The sequence below is a fragment of the Sapajus apella genome, unplaced genomic scaffold, assembly GCF_009761245.1.
Source record: "Sapajus apella isolate SASKATOON/1434 unplaced genomic scaffold, GSC_monkey_1.0 scaffold21, whole genome shotgun sequence".
Classification (NCBI taxonomy): Eukaryota; Metazoa; Chordata; class Mammalia; order Primates; family Cebidae; genus Sapajus; species Sapajus apella.
The window spans coordinates 15,727,624-15,736,997 of NW_022436961.1; the positions used below are offsets into that span (position 1 = coordinate 15,727,624).

At 42.4% G+C, this 9,374-nt stretch overlaps 1 pseudogene; it reads right to left on the reverse strand.

The window, feature by feature from the left end:
- Positions 1–8,975: 8,975 nt before the first annotated feature.
- LOC116558532 lies at positions 8,976–9,089 on the reverse strand (annotated as a pseudogene).
- Positions 9,090–9,374: the final 285 nt, after the last annotated feature.

The following is a 9,374-nucleotide window of genomic DNA, read 5'->3' on the forward strand; positions in this document are numbered from 1 at the left end:
CAGAGGAAGGGGAAGCAAATACGTCCCTCTTCACATGGTGGCAGCAAGGAGAAGAACGGGGGCCAAGAGAAGGAGAAAACCCCTTATAAAACCATCAGATCTCGTGAGAACTCACTATCATGAGAATAACATGTGGGTAACCACCCTCATGATTCAATTACCTCTCACTAGGTCCCTCCCATGACACGTCGGGATTATGAGAACTACAATTCAAGATGAGATTTGGGTGGGGACACAGTGATACTATATCACCTTATTTAATTTGTATAATAAAATACATTTAGTTTACAAATTATGTTAAAACTACACATCGACACATGAAAGATTCCAAGAAGTCCTATACTAGAGCAAAGAAACCCATTTAACTGTATTCAGCCCCATGTTTCCCATAATATTTCATTCAAAAGCTTTGTTTTCCATATAAAATGTATGAACACTTTACAGAGCACTCTTTGGGAAAGGATGCACAACTTTTAAAAGGAAGACCCAAACAAACTGGTCAACACAAACAGAGTGCTGTTGTGGTGCCATGCCTGACACACCTGCCAATAGTCCTCTGCCACTCACCATCCTTGCATCAGCATCTGGGACATGGTAATTACCCTCCAAGACTGTCATTCCACCTCTCCTCACTGCTCAGCTCACAGAAAAGAGATTTGTGAATTACCAGCTCTTGTCTCAGCAAATATTTGTTTCCCTCTAGCTCGCTGGAAAATGTATTTTTTAAACTGCTCCAACAATTGCAGTATGGCAGCAGCTTTATCAGTACGTGAAGATACAGTGATAATATGGCTTGGATACTTGACATTTTGTCTTGTTGGATAGTGGCAAATTGCACTAAACTGTAAATGCACTGTAAATGGGGTTGTGTTGAGTTATAACAACAATTAGCGTATTTCTTCCTTGTTTCTCGTTTATCTTTTAGTTTGTAAACGTGGAAAGCAGAGTGTTGTAAGCTTTAACTCCTTTATCTGTAAAATGAGCACAGTGATACTTATCTTGCAGAGTTTTGTAAGCCAGAATTTAAAAAATGTTAAACTACCTAACATTTTCATAAGATAATACAAAAAACATAGCAGCATCCAATAAATGACAATTCTTAGTATTCCTTCCACACCTCCTGTTAACATTAAACTCTTGGAGGATGGAAGGAAGCATGGATGTGAAGCATGTACAATCCTTAGAGGAAATTAGAATACTGCAGTTTTTGGAGTCCCTGAAATTTTTTAAAGGATTGTCAGTATCGTTATAAATGATCTTTTACAGACAAGAACAAGATGAAATGAGATGGATAAAATTTAATCAATTTGCCCATGTTTTGCACAGGAGCATAAATAACCAGCAGATAACATCTGGATTCCACACTAAGAACACAAACATCTCACTACAAAATTACAAACGGAACATGACTCATGCCTAAAGTACACATACCTATAAATCTTCACTTTACATGGTCCCAAAGATTCTGTAACTTTCACAGATTTGCATGTTTAATAACAAATTTGAACTTTTGGACTACTGAGTGATCTGCTGCAAATGTCACCCGTCCTTTGTTGAAGAATCTGCGTGTATTTCAGTCGACAGGTTTTCTTCATCTAGTCCTGTGGTGTCTGTTCATCAGGCAGCAAAGCGTCAGCGCATCCCATCACTAGATGGCGCTAGACCCACTTGTGGGGCTCTGGGGGCTTATGAAAAACGGAAAGTTTCACCTCCTGGTTCCCTTTTAAACGTTCATATTGGACCATAAAAGCAGATGAATTAAATATGCCATTATCCTGCCTTTTTTTTTTTTTTTTTTTGAGACGGAGTCTATCTCTGTCGCCCAGGTTGTAGTGCAGTGGCCTGATCTCGGCTCACTGCAACCTCTGCCTCCAGAGTTTAAGTGATTCTCCTTCCTCAGCTTCCCGAATAGCTGATACTACAGGCATGCACTTACACGCCCGACTAATTTTTGTAATTTTTAGCAGAGACGGGGTTTCACCATGTTGGTCAGGCTGGTCTTGAACTCCTGACCTCTTGATCTGCCTGCCTCGGCCTGGGATTACAGGGGTGAGCCACAGCGCCCTGCCTATCCTGCATATTTAAAGCTGAGTTTAATAACAATAGAGCAGAGATAGAGAAGTGACTGCCAGCCCTGAAGCTCTGAACTATCTCATACAAGGCTTAGCGGGGAATCCTGGCCCACAGTCCAATCTCCAAGCTCTAGACACCCCAGCAAGGAAACAGGAAGCCAACACATTGTGGATCTTCTTTCCAAGATAAAGTCGAACATTTGTAACATTCTTTTCAGGGACAATGGAAGCTAAAAAATAAGAGCTGAGGATGGAGGGACTTTTCTAGAAGAACTTAAATGCAAAAAGCTATGGGATAGTAATGAGAAGTGGAAGAGAACAAAAACGTCATGGAAAGTAAAACCAGAAGGAGGAAAAACAAACATTTTAGAACAGCAAAGTGGGGGAAGTTGGAAAGCAAAGCTCTGAGTAGAAACCAGAGTTACAAAATTTCATAGCTGGAAGGGGCCTTATAAGGAAGCAGAATTGGGCCCGAGGACTAAATATTTGCCAAAAACCACACAGGCAATTAGTGGCAGACAAAAGTGACCCTTCATTTTTGCTAACCAGGGCTCTTTCCATTAAAACATGGGGCCCTCTCAATATCTAACTAAAAACGTTTCACAAAGTCCAAGTAAACACAGAGAAACATCCTCTCTTCTGTCTCCAGTGCTTTCTCTGCCCACACATGCACATGTGCACACACAGCCACCATTATAACAATACAGGAAATTGAAGGAAGCCATCTGAAACTTCAACATCGGGCACAGCTGCCACAGATAGCATATCAAATGCAAGGCTGGAAATCAGCACTGTTCACATTCACACAGGAAGCCCGACTCTAGCTGTTTGACCCTATTTAGTAATCAGTTCCATACTCACAAAAGAATGCCAGAACAAAAACAGAAGGAAAAGAAAAAAAAAACTCCAACCATTCTTTTCCTTTGGAAGAGGATTTATACCAAGAAGTTTAAAGAGAGGCCCAGCTGCTTTATAGAATTTTGCAGGAAATTTGGGACCCTCTGTGATGCCATTGTCTTCCCCGGCTCAGGAAGGTAGCCATACCAAGATAGTTATTGAGATAATTCAAACAAATTAAAGCCGTATTTTACCTCGATTGTACCTATATTTCAGGCAAAAGTATTTTGGACCTAAAGATTTCTAATAATCATCAGATGCATCCTGGTCTTGTGGGAAATGCTGAGAAATTTGGTGCTTTATCCACTTACCAGCTGTGTGACCCTGGTCAAATTAACTAATTATTATGAGCCTGCTCCTCCTTCTATCTAAATGAGATTGATTAATTGTTGCCTTGAACAATAGTTCTGAGGTGAAAATGAGAGTCAATGCTCTATGGCATGAAGACACACCAGTAAATGTTAGCCATTTCTTTCATATATACATATACATATATATATATGTATTTTTTTTTTTTCTCTGAGACAGGGTTTCCTTCTGTCACCCTGGCTGGAGTGCAGTGGCAGAATCATGGCTCACAGGAGTCTCGGCCTCCCTAGGCTCAGGTAGTCCTCCCACCTCAGTCTCTCAAGTAGCTGGGACTACAGGTGTACCACCACACACGGCTAACTTTTGTATTTTTTGTAGAGAGGGGTGTCACCATGTTGTCCGGGCTGATCTTGAACTTCTGGACTCGAACGATCCACCTGTCTCGGTCTCCCAAAGTGTTGGGGTTACAGGCATGAGTCACCGCGCCCAGCCCCATTTAGTTTTTCTATTTTGCTTCATTCTGGTGAACTTGGACCTGAAGTATAGAGAAAAGTGAGAAGAAAATACCTCATTTACAGTGGAGCCACTGGTGAGTTCCCTTAGGCCCAATCTACATCTGATATGTTCTCAAAATATTGTTCTCAAATATTTTGGACTCAGAACCTACCTACTTTTTTAAAAATTGAGAATTCCAAATGGCTTTTTAAATGTGAGTTATCGATATTTACTATATTCACAAATAATACTCAGGGTTGGGCATGGTGGCTCATGCCTATAATCCCAGCACTTTGGAGGGACTTGAGGTCAGCAGTTTGAGACCAGCCTGGCCAACATGAAGAAACCCCATCTCTATTAAAAATACAAAAATTAACTGGGCATGGTTGTGCATGCTTATAATCCCAGCTAGTTGGGAGGCTGAGGCAGGAGAATTGCTTGAACCTAGGAGGTGAGGTTGCAGTGAGCTGAGATCATGCCACCGCAATCCAGAAATAAAATAATAAAATAATAATAGTGAGAAATTCTTACATTATTTATTCATATGAAAGTAACGTATTACATGTTAATATAAATAACACAGTTTATGAAACATGTATTTTCCAAAACAAAACGAAAATGTAGTGAGGAGAGTGATGTCGTTTACAGTTTACAGATCTCTTTCATATCGAGCTTAATAGAAAGCAGCTGGATTCTCATATTCACTCTGCTGCTGCACTCGGCCTGTTGTAGTATCTTGTTTTAGTGGAAGTTTGTGAAGAAAACTCAGCCTCTGTGTATTGGAGGAATATTTTAATAGCTTTTTCAGGTAATGGTGCTTATGGTGTCATACTATGTCTAAGTTCAGTAAGTTTGAGACCACTCTGGGAAATATAGCAAGACCTTGTCTCTACAAAACAGAAACAAAAATGAGAATTAGCCAGGCATGGTGGTGAGAGACTGAAGTCCCAGCTATTCAGGTGTGTGAGGTGGGAGGATCACCTGAGCCAGGGAGATGGAGGCTGCAGTGAGCTGTCATTGCGCCACTGCACTGCAATCTAGGTGACAGAGTGAAATCTTGTCTCAAAAATAAATAAATGAATATTTATTGAGGAGGACGAGGTGAGCAGATCACTTGAGGTCAGGAGTTGAAGTCCAGCTGGCTAACATGGTGAAACCCTGTCTCTACAAAAAAAAAAAAAAGAAAAGAAAATTAGCAAGGCCGGGCGCGGTGGCTCAAGCCTATAATCCCAGCACTTTGGGAGGCCGAGGCGGGTGGATCACGAGGTCAAGAGATCGAGACCATCCTGGTCAACATGGTGAAACCCCGTCTCTACTAAAAATACAAAAAATCAGCTGGGCATGGTGGCGCGTGCCTGTAATCCCAGCTACTGAGGAGGTTGAGGCAGGAGAATTGCCTGAACCCAGGAGGTGGAGGTTGCGGTGAGCCAAGATCGGGCCATTGCACTCCAGCCTGGGTAACATGAGTGAAACCCCATCTCAAAAAAAAAAAAAAAAAGAAAAAGAAAATTAGCAAAGCCTGGTAGTGCATACCTGTAGTCTCAGCTACACAGGAGGCTGATGCAGGAGAATCACTTGCATCTGGGAGGTGGAGGCTGCAGTGACTCGAGATTGGGCAACTGCACACCAGTCTGGGTGGCATAGAGAGACTCTGTCTCAAAAAATAAAATAATTAAAAAAACAATAATTAGCCAGGTGTGGCAGCTAATTTGAAAAGCACTTTACCATGGAGGAAATAAATATGATGGTACTCACTCAAGAAAGTTTCCCTAGAATTAAGTCTTTCCTTGTTTGCCTCTCTCCCTTACCCCAGCAAGGTGCTGCTATTGTTCATGCTGAAGGAATGTGTCTTCTGCAGCGGGGCAGCATCTCCCGGGCAAGTCCCTAGTGTTTTTCTGTGATGCAGCTGCTCTCCCCGGTCCTGGGACATGGGCCATCAACCTTTCACTCTGCCTTTCCCTGTGATCTCTTCCCTGGGAGTTAATGCTCGTCTCCATGTTTCACTGAGGAGCCACGATCTGGTTTCATGGGTTTCACGCTTTTCTCATAAGGATGAATTATTGTAACCCCAACAGAGGTACATTTGATCCCTTTCACAGGCCATTTCTCTCTTAGACACTTCATGTTTTCCAGAAGACACGTCCTGGAGTGGCTGCAGATCTCTGTGCAGAACTGCACCGTAGACAGATCATGTGCATCCTACTTCAAATGTGAAAAAGTCTCTCTGCTACAGAAATGCACACCCGAAGCCATCTATTCAATCCCTTCCATCAATTAAATAATAATATATTCCCCCTTCTCTTTAAAGTGAAAATTCTTGAAGGCAAGCTTATGGTTTCATCTTGTATCCCTACAGTCCCAGTCTTTGGAGAAAGTTGGTGCTTACAATGTAAGAACATTAGAAAATGTGGTTAGAAACACTACTGCAGAGTATTGATGTTGCTGTTTAATTTTTATTTTTAGAGATGGGCTCTCTCTGTCACCCTGGTTGGAGTGCAGTGCAGTGGCATGACCATGGCTCACTGCAACCTCAACCTCCTGGGCTCAAGTGATCCTCCTGCCTCAGCCTCCCAAGCATCTGGGACTACAGGCATGCGTCACTACCCCAGGGGTAATTTGGCTGTGTTGTCCAGGTTGGTCTCCAACTCTGGGACTCAAGCAATCCTCCTGCCTCAGCCTCCCAAAGTGCTGGGATTATAGGCATAATCCACTGCAGTCAGCCTCAGCGGCCTTCATTTTGTACCCAGGGAGAGCTGTGAGTGGGTGATAAGGGTGGTGGGAGAATAGATTTGTCTCTAATCTCTGTTTCAAGAGCAACAGTACTTTTGTTCTAACCACCGTTCCCTGAGTCATGTAATTCATTATATGATCCCATTTTAGCTTGGCTCCTAAAGTGTTTAAAGCCAAATTTATAATCCCCATATAGCAGCTCTATAGGATCTTATCCACAAGTATCTTGGGAATAAAAGCCTGAAGGGCTTCATCATATTTTTCCCAGCTCCAGTATCCTTTTTCCTGTCTTCCACACCTTCATGATTGTTGTTTTGCCTTCCCTCTTGGACTTTTACAAGTATCTTGGAGACATTTTGTCTCCTAAAAACAGACCCTCACATGAACTTTAACAGTTGGTCCTGCATCTTTATCACAAAGACATTTTTCACCTTAAAAAAAAAATTACAGGAATCATCCCAAGCCTTCACTTTGGACTCAGGGGAATACCACAAGGCAACAACACAGTTGAATCAGGAAAAGGCAAATCAGTATCACAAGGGAGCCTCTAGGTTTTCACAGCTGTCTAACCTAGTTCTACACCAAGTGATGCATGAGGAATGAGCCTTGCCAGTCTACTGATTGGATTAGGATGGGGGTGGGTGGTAGCTAAGGGTGGGGGTGCTAGCAGGAAATTGCAGAGAAGATAAGGAAAGCAGAATAAGACACGTCTAGTTTTCCTTCTTTCATTCTTCAAAAAGCCCTTTACTCTACAGTAAATGCACCTACCACAAAGCAAAGCTAGGAAAACGAGGATGCATTTTAGCTGGTCACTTTATCCGATTCCTCCTGGATTCTAGCTTTGGGTCTCAGCTTTTTAATTCCTACCTCCAGTTCTCTTTGCTTTCTGCAAATGTGATTCACCACTTAGCTACTTGAAACAGTGCTTGCTTTTTGTCTCATGGAGTCTTCTCTACCTCTTGGTTTGAGTGGTGTCTCCTTTTATCCTTTGAGAACCCCATTAAACCATTGGCTTCATCACCCATGGCTGAACCAGGAGCTAGTAGTCATGATGGAAGAGGGAAAGAGACTGTAATCAGAAAGATGGGATCAAAAAGCTGTTGTTGTTTGAAAGCAACATAAAGTGAATTCAATGAAAGTTGTGTGTGTGGGCCTGGTGCAGTGACTCACATCTGTAATCTAAGCACTTTGGGAGCCTGAGGTGGGCAGATCATGAGGTCAGGAGTTCGAGACCAGCCTGACCAATATGATGATATCCCATCTCTACTAAATAGACAAAAAAAATTAGCCGGGCATGGTGGCGCATGCCTATAGTCCCAGCTACTCGGGAGACTGAGACAGGGAAATTGCTTGAACCTGGGAGATGGAGGTTGCAGTGAGCTGAGATCATACTACTATACTCCAGCCTGGACAACAGAGAGGCTCCATCTTAAAAAAAAAAAAAAAAAAAGTTGTGTGTGTGTCCCAAACCTTAATTGTTCAAATATTTTCCTTCAATTTTTCCATTTCATTTTGTTTGGTTTGGTTTGGTTTGGTTTGGTTTGTTAGAATGGAGCTCATGGAGAAGGGAAAAGGAACTGAAATCCTAACCAATATGCAATTTTCATTATGTAAGTATCAGCTCATTTTTTAAGACAAAAATGCATCCTGTTTTGTGGCCATCCACACAGGATCTCCATGGACGAGACTAAGCACTGATAATATTATACAGAAAAATGCTGAGATTGCACATTTCGGTTATTTTTCTTTGACTCTACAGAGGCAAAGAATGCATCCAGAGGGCTTTACTGAGAACGTTCACTGCACTGACATTGTTTACTAAAGGAAGCAGACTCTAGCAGTCGCTGGTGAGGAAGAGGATACTTTTCCTCATCTTAATTCCCAGAATACAAGAGTGTGAATGTGTAGGAGGAATCCAAGTGAACTTGACAAACACATGGCATTCACTGTGAGGACAACAGGTGGGACGCGTCAGCAATAAACTGCCTAAGTTTTGGTGAGGCTATTTCCTATCTAAGAGGAGCAGTGTGGCACAGTGGCAAGAACAGTAAATTCAAACGGTTTAATTTTGGTTTGGGCTTATGGTCCTTTAAAATTGACACTCCAAAAGCTGAATGTGTCAGGAAAACCACTTATTCCCAAGCAATGTCGCGAATTACATGGCTGTGAACCAAACAACTGCTCTAGTTTAGAGTCTGGTAAGTGGCCAGCGAACCAGTCTGAACCACTTGTACTTCCCTGGGGCTCTTTCTATGGTGATAAGTCATGTTTCTCCAGATAAATAGGGCCAATGAAAGAGATTTATTTTGAAGAATCTGCTCACGCGATTGTGGGGCTGGCAAGTCAAAATCTGCAAGGCAGGCCAGCAGAATGCAATTTCCAGAAGGGGCTGCTAGTGCAGTCATGAGTCTGAATGTGGTCTGGAGGAAGAATCCCTTCCTCTTTGGGGGAGCTCAGTTATTTTTCTTAAAGCCCTCAACTGATTAAATGAGGCCCACGCATATTATAAAGGGTAATCTGCTTTATTCAAAGCCTCCTGGTTTATATGTAACAAACTATAGAAATGATCCCTGAAAGTATAGTCATGCCTCCTGGTTTATATGTTAACCATATCTTTTTTTTTTTAATTTTATTGCATTTTAGGTTTTGGGGTACATGTGAAGAACATGCAAGATTGTTGCATAGGCACACACGTGGCAGTGTGATCTGCTGCCTTCCTCCCCATCACCCACATCTAGCACTTCTGCCCATGCTATCTCTTCCCAACTCCCCTCCCCATGCTCTCCCTCCCCTATTTCCCCCCAACAGACCCGTGTAGTGCTCCCCTCCCTGTGTCCATGTGTTCTCATTGTTCAACACCTGCCTATGAGT